Source organism: Choloepus didactylus, chromosome 1, assembly GCF_015220235.1.
Source record: "Choloepus didactylus isolate mChoDid1 chromosome 1, mChoDid1.pri, whole genome shotgun sequence".
Taxonomy (NCBI): Eukaryota; Metazoa; Chordata; class Mammalia; order Pilosa; family Megalonychidae; genus Choloepus; species Choloepus didactylus.
The window spans coordinates 196408113-196420250 of NC_051307.1; the positions used below are offsets into that span (position 1 = coordinate 196408113).

General features: G+C 48.5%; 1 long non-coding RNA gene across 1 annotated transcript; it reads left to right on the plus strand.

The window, feature by feature from the left end:
- Positions 1-7048: 7048 nt before the first annotated feature.
- On the plus strand, positions 7049-12078 carry LOC119543652. The gene is made up of 3 exons (XR_005218677.1): positions 7049-7438; positions 10657-10883; positions 11170-12078. It is a non-coding gene; the product is annotated as an uncharacterized LOC119543652 (long non-coding RNA).
- Positions 12079-12138: the final 60 nt, after the last annotated feature.

Below are 12138 nucleotides of genomic sequence, written 5' to 3' on the forward strand. Positions count from 1 at the left end.
ATAATGTTACCAAGGAAACTGCATGGACACCCCCTGAGTTCTACCCTCTGCCTGGGTCCATCCGAGGACTCAGAAGCTCCTTTGCAGTGAGGTGCATCAGGCTGGGTTTCCAGAGGAATCCATGGCCTGTATCTCCTTTAGTGGCTCACAGAGGTGACTCCTTGAGCTGCTCCAATTGTGACATTCCAGAAGGGTCACCTCTGCATAGGTGCCTGAGCCTAGAGTCTGGGGAGAGGACCCCCATGGTGCTGCAGCTCCCAGCCTCCAAGGAGCTGGCTGGTAAACGTAGAAAGATTTGGGCTTGTGATTGGTTCCTCAATTTTGCTAGTGAGTTCCCTAAATAATGGCCAGACTCCTAACAGCCGGTGACAGTGAGACTGAAGCTAGTCGTGGCAGGTGTGCGAGCACAGATAGGAGCATGTGTGTGCCAGTGGCTCCCCCAGCTTGTGTGGCAGAGTGTGAAATAAGTGCGACTCATTCATTTGCAGAAGGCTATTCACTTCTGTTTGCTGAATATTTAACTCATTCTGTTTTTGAATATCCTAAAAACCACGTTTCGTTAAAGGGTTTTCTTCCCCCATGATTACATTAGTTGGTGCATTTTTAAAATGAGAATTTCTTGGGAGAACAGCTGGAGAGGAGAATGCAAACCTGTCGTGACAGAGGCCTTAAAGAACCTCTCATTGGAAATTCTAGGGGCTTCCTGGCCAGTCATTGTACAAAGGGAGCAGGACTCAAAAGGAAAAATTATGCCTCTGCTCATTCCAGAAATGCCCAGGCAGGCCTTTGTGGCTCAGTGACAGTAAGGTTTTTCAAATAACAACTTATGTTCTTCCATGAGAAAAATAATTTTGTCTGACGAGAAAGCATTTTGTCCTCTAGCCACAGAAACGCCAAGGAGAAGGGAGAAAGCTCCCCACCTAGTTGGTGGACCCCAGGGCCCCCTCTCAGCAGCCTGTAGTCTAAGTCGGAGGGCCTCAGGCTTGCCCCACAGGATCCCAGTCCTGGTCAGTGGGTGCTTGGGCTTTGTGTTTGAGAGAAAATGGAGATGGGGGCTGTCTTGTTCATTTGTTAATGGGCTTTTGTCACACACCAGGTTAGGAAATAATCCTCCTATTGTCAATCGGTCTCAGTCCTCCTGTTGTCAATATATCTTCCGGGGCTTGCTGGGAGGGGGATGTTTTAAGGAAGAAATCCCTTTTCAGAGAGGAATGCAGAGGTGCCTCTCTCTACACAATGGGTGTGTCTCTAAAAGGAAGTGTGTCGCACACATTGACATTTAGGGTAGTGAGGAAACTTGCTTTTTGAAGGATTTCTAGTAAAATCCCTTGAAGAAGTCACTCCTTTGATGGTATTTGTGTAAATAGAGGCTTCTATGTATTGGGTTTCTTTAAAGCAAGATTTTCCTGCATTTTGCTTGGTTCCTAAAATAGTAACAAACAGCAGGAAAGGCAAGGAGCTGACAACCTGTTTGGAAGCTCTTAGCTCACCTCTGATGAATGCATGTGGGATTTTCATTTTCTGTTATCCCTTTCCTCACCAGCCTGTCCCCCCACCCCCAACAAGCCCAGCAACTAAGATGACTGTAATAAAGAAAAAAAGAAAGGAAAGGAAATTCAACAACCTCTCAAACCTTTTAGATTCAAAGAAGAATTAGAAAAGCAGAGTCTCTGAATGGTAAGTCAAAAGCTGGTCTCTTTCAATTGCATGAAATAGCCACAGTTCAATCCTTTTGAGTAGAGAAACCCAAATACTTTCTCTCCCTCTGACAGAACACAGTATACTGAGCACATCCCTAGAACCACAGACTTAGGATTTAGCCAACTTTGATTTGGCTAAAGAACATCAGAAACACGCAAACAAACACACTGTAGAAAAGAAGAAATCATCAATTCCTTCCCGAATGCTAAGAAGCATTCACAGCAAAAGGAAATTTTCTGACAGCTAATCAACCACTAAAAAAAAACTTCCTGTGGCATGTGGCCCAGAGCAGCCTTCTGGAAACATCGGTGCTTATTAGTCTGCTCCCAGCCTTTATTTTCCTCCCCCCCACCCTCTCCCCAGAAGGCTGCACTCAGATACAGCAATCCATCGATTAATTACAGGCAGGCGGGTGCTGCAAGTCTGGCTAGGCTGCGTCATTGATCCTGTAGGAGGAAGTGCAATGAGAAGCTAATGCTGCCTTTATCCAGTAAGCAAAGTTCAGCAGTGTTTGCATTCTGCTAGGTAAGCATAGCTCTCTCCACACAAGGTGGATGGACTGTCCCATCGGCTCGAGTTCTCACCAGGGCCACACAGTGGGTGAGCCTCGGAGGACTGAGCCTGAGCCACAGAGGCCAGAGGGTCAGAACTGCTGATTTTGCAAACAGCTTAATTCTATCATGTTTTAATTAGTGCGAAGTATTGCAAACCGGTTCTATTCAAGAGATTGGCAAGTGGAAACTGGATTAAGATCAGTTAAGACCTGGGATAGAGCGTGTTTCTAATCACTGGAGCATGGTAAATGCTAGGATTGACATGAAGTGTCAAGCCTGATAACAGACATATAACAAGTACTCAACTAATGATGGGATCTTCATTTATTAGAAGATAGAATAGGACTGGAGACAAATAGGAAGTGGTGGTTAGTGGCTGGATTGCCAAGGGAAGCATGCAGCTCTTCCTCGTAGCAAAATACTCTCTTCACACCAAGGGCAAAAATCGTGTCCTGACAGATCTGATACCAAATAGGTTTAATCGTCCATCCTCAAGGTTATCACATCAGGGTGCATATTCAGCTTTGTCCAAACACAAATCCACACATGCACATTGCCATTTCAACACCACTAACAAGTCTTAACAGGGTTCATTTTAGAGTAGCACAAAAGGGACTAAATGGAGCTGAAGATATTTGGACAAGCAACGAGCCAGGGGGAGCTACTGCTTAGCAGCAGTGAGCCCAGCCTCATCCCTTGATGCTTTTTCAGAAGCAGCCAGGCCTTGTGCAGATGGCTTTCCCTGCACGATCCTCCGAAGGCTGTGGGGAGATTAAGGAGGCTGCTGGATGGAGGCTGGGAGAGGGAAGCCCAGGCGCCTTGCAGGGCTCCAGGGTCAGAAGAGCCATCATTTATAGGGCAACGTGCAGAGCACCTCACATGTGCTCTTTCATTTAATCCTCACAATAAGCCTGCAATGTAGGAACAAGTCTCCCTATTCCTAACGTGGGGATATAAGTCCCAGAGGTTGAGACTTGCCCAGAGTCACAGCAGCAGGCCCAGGAACTCACCCTCGGGGATCTGATCACACATCCTTACACTTCTCCACTCTGGAATGCTGCCTCACACCCACCAAAGGCTGCTAGATGCAAAACTAAGACCTGTGGCAGGGGACCTGGAAAGGTTCCTCATAGCTGCATTTCTGTGATTAGCAGGCCAGAGAGTGGAGATCCTAAAAGATATGCCTGGGTGGAATGTGACCATGCAGTTTGCATATGCACCAGTGTAATCTGCAAATGGGAGTGGGTTTGGCTAATCTATGCTATACATTAACCCAGTGCCTGCTGTGTGAGTGCCAGCACCTTTCTGAGTAATCACCATTTTCAGTTCACTAAATCCTCACAGCCATCCTAATAGGCGGATGCTGTAGTTATGCCCATTTTACAAACAAGGAAAGTGAGGCAAAGTCACTTGCCTAAGGTCACAAAGGTAGAAAGTAGACTAGCCAGGGTTTGAACTGGGCAAACCTGGCTACTAGGATCCTGCTCTTAACCCCACTCTGGGCCACAGGCTGGAAGACCTGTGACATGCTGTGAGGCCTGGAGACCACCAGACAAAGGCGATTACAGGGATGTGTCTCTTACAGTAATTCATGCCAGTGACGATGCCTCTGGACTGAAAAGAGGGTGGCACCAAAGATAATAGGTGATGTGTCACCTCCATTCAGCTGTCTTCTGGGACGTAAGCTGTGGAGAGCCTTGGAAAAGAGACATTTCACTTATTTTCCTGTTCTAACCCTTCCCGTTTAGCATATTCCGCTGACAGCTGGGCGGGGCTGCTGGGAAGAGTTTGGAGTTCTTTGACATTCTTGTCTGAAGGACACTGGCAGTTATCCAAACACTGTTTGACTTCCAGACCACTTCATTGAAACCATATTTAAAAAAAGAGGAAGGGATGGGTACCAGAGTAGGAAAAACGTCTTGGCATCAACTTACATTGACCAGACAGGGCCACAACGCTGAGACAAGAGGATTAGCACAACTGCATTGTTGGGCATAGTCACAGCATGACATGTGCTACTGCAAAGGAATTTGGCAGGATTAACTTGCCAAGGATAAAGATGTAGCAGACAAGGAGCTGAATTAAGGGAGTGCCATGACCAAGGCGGGGAAATCTATTTGCATGCGATATTAACTGTGCTAATAAACTTGGCCTGGCAAGCTCCGCAACCCTTGTTGAATCAGTTTTTATTTTAAAGTCCACTGAGACGGCATCTGCCAAGATGGGCTAGAGCAAGCAAGCTTTAGAGATTACCTTTTGGTTTATTTTTGCCATCACGTTCAAGTATATATGCTGTGTTAAATGCCTGCAACAGTACGTGTGACTTAATGACCCTGCAGAACAATCCCAATACCTCAGAATTCTAGTGCCAAAAGGTCTCCCATTTAGAGTGTTATTGCCTATAAAAAAGCAAAGAGGAAACATAGGTGCAACCCAAAAGAAACTCACACCCTAGAAAATACCAGTGTAGGATAGACTGTTTTGCCTGATTTGTGTATTCCGGTTCCCTGAAAGTCAGGGTGGGACTAAGGTGAGGCAGGCAAGGTGCCAAGTCTGCAGAATTTCAAGAGACACTCACGGGCTGGCTTATGAACTAGCAAGGTCAGTGGGTGCTATGCTCACCTCCCTCTGTTCCCCACTGCTGAGAGTTACTGTGGGAACCATTCAGAAACATGGGTGCACTTAACTACACTTAACACAGACACTAACTGAATGGCTGAGTGTGGGTGCCCCCAAAGCAGTCTCTAAGGAAATTATTTGAGCGCAGGTAATTTATATGGGCGGTGGTCCCAGGAAGCAGTGTGAGAGACCAGGGAGGTGAGACGGGAAGGGAGCCAGTAAGCTTTGTGTTCTCCATCAGGTTACTTGCCCAGGCAAGCGGGGACCTCTGGGAGCCAGTGTCAGACATAGGGGCCAGAGAGCCGGGGCATGTGTCTGCCAGCTTCCTGGTTGAGGGCTGCTCGGGGGTGTTAACTCTGTGGCACCAAGGTGGTCCCTGGGCCCAGAGTAGCATCCTTTGTACCTGCAGTGGTGCCAGGCACCAACAGTGCCTGCCATGTGCCCAAGATTTAATTTTCCTCTGAAGATGTCAAAGGAAGATCAGAGCCCCACTGTGCTGCAGCTCAATAGGAACACTGGTTTTTTACAGAGCCCTAGATTTATAGTAGTAGTTCCCAAACCTGGGGTGAGACGTGGATCCCTGGGTTTCATTCCTAAACTGACGGAATCAGGGTCTTGGAGTAGGGGTGGAGCCCCGAGTCTGTGCAATTTCAAGCCCCCACCACAGCCCCCTCAGGTGATCCTGAGTCAGCCAGATTCACAGTTGATACCAACAACTGCATGGAATCTGTGTTGAGCCATGATGAACCTCGGAGACCACTGATGAGGAAATACATCCTACATTTTGTTGCAGTCATCTTTTCCAGAAGTAACAGACAGAAAAACATTCCCTTGATGTGAGAGCTCTGATGCTATAAAGTTTAGATAAATGTCATGTCTTTGGTGTTGCCTACACCAAGTGATGATTATGTGATGTTAAAAAAAAATTAGAAGTAGCTGGCTTGACCCTGCCAAGCTAGACGTAAGGAAGGAATAACATAAGCAGGCCAGAGTGGAAAATAAGAGATTAAAGGGCATTGATTAAATCACTGCAGAATTTGGAATACTAGAAATCTTGCATTCTCTTCAGATACCCCTGGGGTAGCTGAGGTCCTTAAGGAGAAAACAGGTAAAGATGCCCCAAGGTGAGAGAGAGCAGGGCAAGGTCCAGCATGGCCACTGGGTGCAGCTGTATCACAGGGCACCCTGCCCAGAAGCAAGTAGGGGCTGAAATCCAGCTCCACTCCCCAAGTGGCCCACCTTGGCACAGAGTTGCATCTGTCCAGGGGAAGAGGCATCTTCTTCAAGCTCTCCAGGCAGAGGAAACCATTTTTTTCCATCACAAAAGGTGCCATATGGACCAGCATTATGTTTCCAGATCTGGAGGAAAGACAGTATGGCTGGAGTACACGAGGAGGGGGAGATGCGGGTGGGTAGGTGGGCAAGGCTGGACAACCAGGGCCTGTGGGCCTTTGCAGGGAATGTGGATTTTATTCTGGGTATGATGGGAAGTGAATGAGGATCCAAGGCAGGAGAGTGATATGATCTGATTCATGTTTAAAAAGGATCACTCAAGCTGCCGTGTGAAGGATGAGTCACAGACGGACAGGAGTGGGTTCTGAGACACAAGTGAGAAATGTACTGCATTGTCCAGGCTAGGGGTGTGGGGTGTCCATGGACATGAAGAAATGTCACTTCAATGACAAAATATTGAGATTTTCAGTACATTTTGATGGTTTATAGGGGACAAGAAAAAAAATTCATCATCATAATGTCCACTCACCCCAGCTTTCCGGGACTTCCTCACTGAACAAAAGCATGTCCAGGCTGAAGGCCCCTGTGTTCTGGGTGCTGTGTGGGCTCTGGGATGCCAGGGTGGCCTTTGTCCTCAGGGTCATCATCTAGTAAGACAAACTGAAAAGCTAAATGATGATGGAAGTAACACAGAAGGTGTAAAGTCACAGAGGTCAGGCAAAGAGCTGGGGCTGAGCACCAGTCAAGGAAGACTTTCTTGAGAGCCGACTCAAAAGCCCAGACTGCAGGAATGAGGAGGAGTTTGCTGAATAGAGGGGGCCGAGGAACATTCCTGTCAGGGCTCAAAGCCACCGAAGCATGCACACGGCCTGTGATAGAGGCATTGAAAGTTTTGCTTCACCAAAAAGTGGGAGAGAGGGCTGAGAGGCAGACAGGAAAAGGAGCTCAGAGGAAGTGAGGGAAGTGAGGGGTCTCAGAATCTGGGACTCTGTCCTGGGGGCCATGGGGGGCCATGCGGAGCCTTGGAAAAGTTAAGCTAGGTCAGGTTTACCCTCTGGAAGAATCCCTCTGGTTCCCTATGGATCAGGGTCGGGTTTGCCTGGAGGCAGGGTCATTAAAAAATAACACTGTACATCTGTAGTATATTTATGCCATTTTGATTCTCCTGAGGGATTCATTTAAGCTTCTTAGAAAAGAGTAGCTAGGCCACAAAAGTCTTGGTTTGAATCATTCATTTAACTATTATTTATCAGGTGTCTCCCACGTGGCCGGTGCTGGGGTCCAATGTTGAGCTCAGAGTTGAGTGGAGATGTCAGTTCTCGCCCTACCTGGTAAGTGCTTTGAAGGAAGAGTACAGGATGCTGGGAGAGCATGTTACAGAGGAATCCATTCTGGTCCAGGGAGGGGCTGAGGGTCTCGGAAGTGACTTTGGAGCTGAGATCTGAAGGAGAAGTTGATACTAAACTTTGCCACATGGGGCTAGGGGAGGGAGCTGCTTGCACAAGCTCGCACAAAGGACTGGTGTTGGGAGGGAACACATTTGAGAAGTTCAGAAACCCCAGAGAGCAAGGAGGAGAGAGATGAGGGAGGAGGAAGGAGAGGAAAGAAAGGGATGTGGATAGGTCCAGTCCTTGAGGGACGCCATCTCCTTGAAAGCATTTGGTTAAAACATGAAGGACATTTGTTACTTTGGAGACAGTCATCTCTTGATCTCTCCTTGAGCTCTGGAGGGCTTGAGTCAGAACCAAGAAGCAGAGTTGGCTGAAAATAGGAGTATTCATGATCCCAGTTCCTCACTTACTCCCGGGTCACCTTTTGCCCATCAGATGCAAGGATAGTGCCAGGAGGTGGCCTCGTGGTATTTCACTTCCTCGGGTTTGTGCAGCTTTCACCTCGTACTGACGTCTCCATCCCACGTAACAGTCTTGCCCAAAAGAACACATTAACTTTGCTGAAGGCTCTGGGCACCCTGCCGTGGCAATTCATGGCCCCTGCTTTATTTTACAAGGAGCTAATCCCACTTTCCGGAACTTGCTCATTCTCAGAATGAGAAGCTGTTAGTCCTCAGGGCAGTCTGCAGAAAGTTCAGGCCCACAAGAAAGAATTTTGATGTCTAGCCAGTGCTCAGAAAGCCAGCCACATTAACTCAGTTGGCCCCAACACTCATCAAATACTTAACATTTACTGAGCATTTGCTGTGTGCCAGGTGTTCTGATTTTATTACCCCATTAATCAGCATTTTGCAGATGCTGAAACTGAGGCCCAGAAGGTTTCAGTAACTTGCTCTAGGAGCACAGGTAGGAAGGGACAGAGTGCAAACCCAGCCCGGTCTGTTTCCAGAGCCCCAGGGTCTAACCATGGTGTCACCCACTAGGCCATACTATGTGTCCGGACCGCAGGCACCCAGCCTGCATACTGGGAAGGGTCCTTCTGCCCCTCTGTCAACAGAGGAGGACTCTGAATAGGGAGAGGCACTGGGTTCGGCCGTGTCCACCTGGGAGGCAAGCTGGCAGCCGAGCTGGAGCTGGAGCTGAAGCCCAAGACCCACTCCCCCATGCTCCTCCCTCTGCTCCTTGACCTCACACAAATTCCTTCATCCCTCTGAACCTCCTAATCACCTGGGCACAGTGATAGATCATGAACCTCATGATGTGGTAAGGAATCAAGGAGTTAAGGCATATGTTGTGCTTGGAGCCAGGCCTGGCCCGGATGTCCGCTGTCCTCCCGTCCCTGACCCACAGTGAGCTGCACGCCTGGCTCCGTGTCTGGGAGTCTGGCACAGGGCAACCTACATTTGGTAGAAATCCCCAGCGTAGTAATTCTGTGGATCACATTGGCCCCAAGTGTAGAGATTATGGCTAATGTTCCAGCAAGGCTGCTTTGATTATAAATGTGAAAATCCAGACATTTCTCTTCTCCAAGGCCATACTGTTAACCTATGATTAATGGATTAGTCAAAGTTTCTGCCTCCCCCGACTCTGCAAGAACTTTGGCAGAACTTCTGTACCACATCCAGAACTAGGAACTTGCCAAGTTTGCATCCTTAAAATAAAGCAGGTTCCAAGATAGATGGCAGAAAGTGGAAAATGTGATTTTTCTCGATTGGGTAACGAAGAACCACGCAGCAGGCAAGAGCCATTTTGGGCCAAAGAGCTGTTCATTTAAAAGTGTTTTTTGACACCTGGAAATAGGGATTAAACTTCAAACGCTATTTTCACATCAATCGACATTACATAATTTTGCAACGGTGATAAAATCCAGGCAGATACCAAAATGAAATTTCCAATGTCATTTTACTGCCGGGTTTCTCTAGTAGAGAGACTGGGCCCCTGGATCAGGGACAGCTCTAGGAAGAAGAGCCCAGGTCCGGCCTCTGCCGAGAGGAAGGCAAAACGCAGTGACTGCCAGTGGTTCTTAGGTTGACTGCCTTGTTTCTTTTTGGCCAGTCTCCGCTTTTGTTGGTTTGCATGACTGCCCTGAATCCTGAGTCCCCGCCCTTATTTTGTATTCAGGATGTGTTTCCCACACTTTAGGGGACTGAGTCAGGGAGACTGGCTCCTTCCTTGGAGGTGTTTGTTTTGGTCGCTTTTGAAGTAGCCTTTCATTTAAGCGTTAAAGGGAATGATGACACTGCAGCTTCCTGCATGCTTCTAAGTATACATTCTATATTGGCCTCATTTGATTCTCAACCCCATGAAGTACTTTCCTCATTTTTGTAAAAGGGTTAAATACCCAGAGCCCCCAAAGGTTACATAAGCTGTCCAAAGACCCTGGTATTAGAATGTGCTGGGGCGGGGCTTGAACCCAGGTCTTGCCTAAGTTCAAGCCCACCCTTCCTGCTCTATCGCCTCCCTCCCTCTTTTTCAAATTCAAAGAGTCAAACCGAGATTTCTGGAGATCTGTGAAATTTAAGCCTCCCTGTGAGATTTCTCATAGAACAAAGGGTTTGTGATAAAGCATTACTTATTTGCAGGCAGGAAGAGAGAATTTATGTTATGAGAACAGCGAAATGATCCCCTTCCGTCTGCCCACCACACAGCATCAGGCATTTGATTCATTCCTAGCAGAGATTTTCTCCCCAGAGCTGACCCAAAGATGCAGCCCCCACTCAGGAGAGTGGTCATGAGTCACATGCAGCTTGTCTTGTCTTGAGCCAGGCAAGGATGGCTTTGAGATGGGGTCCTTTTTCCCTACCCCAGTTACTGTGCACCCACTGTGTGGGTGGCTGGTGAAGCAATTTGCTGAGGGCTCTCCTCCCACAAGCTTCTTTCTCTTGACAGCTCTGGAGCACTGCAAATGAGGGGTGGGAATGGGAATTGTGGCCCAAGGCCATTGGGATTTCTGCTGCAACCATCTCATATCCCCTCCCACCCCCTTCACAGGCAGAGGGAGGGCTTGGGACAGTGGTGGAAATATGTGGCTTCCAAATCAGAGACCTGAGTTCAAATCCCAGCCTTGCCCCTTACTGGCTGTGAGATCTCGGGCGAGTCACCTGCATCCTAATGGTCCCCACGTGAGGTAAGCACTGTTGCTCCCATTTTATCGACAGGGAGACTGAGGATCATGCATGGGGAGCACCTGGCATATACCAACATAGTGGTAATGGTAGAGATCTTCACCAAGGAGGCTGCACTATGGTGAGCCTCCCATCAGGAGGATGCATCAAGCAAAGGGTACATCAGAATGGCCTCAACCACCACCCGGCACACTGACAACCTAGCACTATGAGTACCTGTTTTCTTTTTCATGAGCTCCTCTGGGGAGTGATCTTCTCAGGTACAGTGGGGACAGGAAGGGTTGGAATGAATGGGTGTGTGTAGACAGGCAGGTTCCCCCCCACCCCCTGGCTCTGACCTCAAGCGCGCTATCTCCTCAGCCATTCCCTGCAGAATTACCCCCTTTGAGGTGTGGTACAGCGGCCACACTTGTACCTCCAGTTGGGGGAACAGAGTCAGGACCTAAGGGTGATAGTGGCACAAATCCAAGGCCCCACTTGCTTTCACTTTCCCAGGAACAAACCTCTTTGCCCTCTTGACCTGTAAACTTAAATGTGTTTCTTCAGATGGAAAGGCGGAAGGACGCAGAGATCCAGACGAGGTTTAGGAACCAGGAGGAATCAGGGGATTCATCCCTGGCTGGTTCCCTCCATGTCGGGGCTGCCAAGATCTGAGTCTCAGGCTTGAGTCGTTTCACTTTGCACAAGGAAGAGGAAAGAGGAAGAAGAGAAAGGCAGTTTCTACTAGGTAGGTCTCTTGGAAATGTCCCTCTCTTTGTTCACAGGAGACCACAGGGAGAGGAAAAATGGAGGTGACACCCAGCAGACGCCTCTTATCAGCTCACCTGCCGGGGGTGGGACTTTGTCTCTGACACGGAAATTTTCCAGTAGAAAAGGATTCCATTTTGAACCAGAGTCATCCTCAGAAGACACTTGCACTACTTGGGGTGTGGCCCTGGAGGTCTGGGGACCCAGCCTGCACACAAATCAAGAGGGTGGGAGTCTCAGCAGACAATGAGGCAGGAACGCTCTGGTTTCTATGTTTGGCAAGAGATAAGTGTTGGGGGTGGGAAGGAGTTTACTGATGGGCCTGAAAAATATTTTGTTACCGTACCTCGCAAGTTAGAGATACTCAACGTTTATGACAGTTGTGTTTCCCTCTGAGGATTTGTTGAAGGCAGTAGACCCTCTTCCCAGAGAAGCACCAGTGCATGATTTTGTGTTGAGAGTCCAGGGCTTCTTGGAGCCACTGAGACCCGCCCATGAACTCTATGAGATGGGAGAATTGGCAACGACAAAACAAAAAAGTAATGTCTGTTGGATGGGGGTAGGGAGGGGGAGGGGATGATTGACTGTTTGCTCTCCTGTTCTAACCCACAGCTGCTTTCTGCCCTCTCTCCACCTCACCCCCATCCCCCCACCGGACCCCAAAGCAGCAGCAGCAGAGGTGACCCCGCGACCTCCCCGGCAGGGTGTGGTGGGGCAGCTGGTGTTGTGAATCAGGCCGTTGCCAATCAGAGAACGGCTACTTCACAA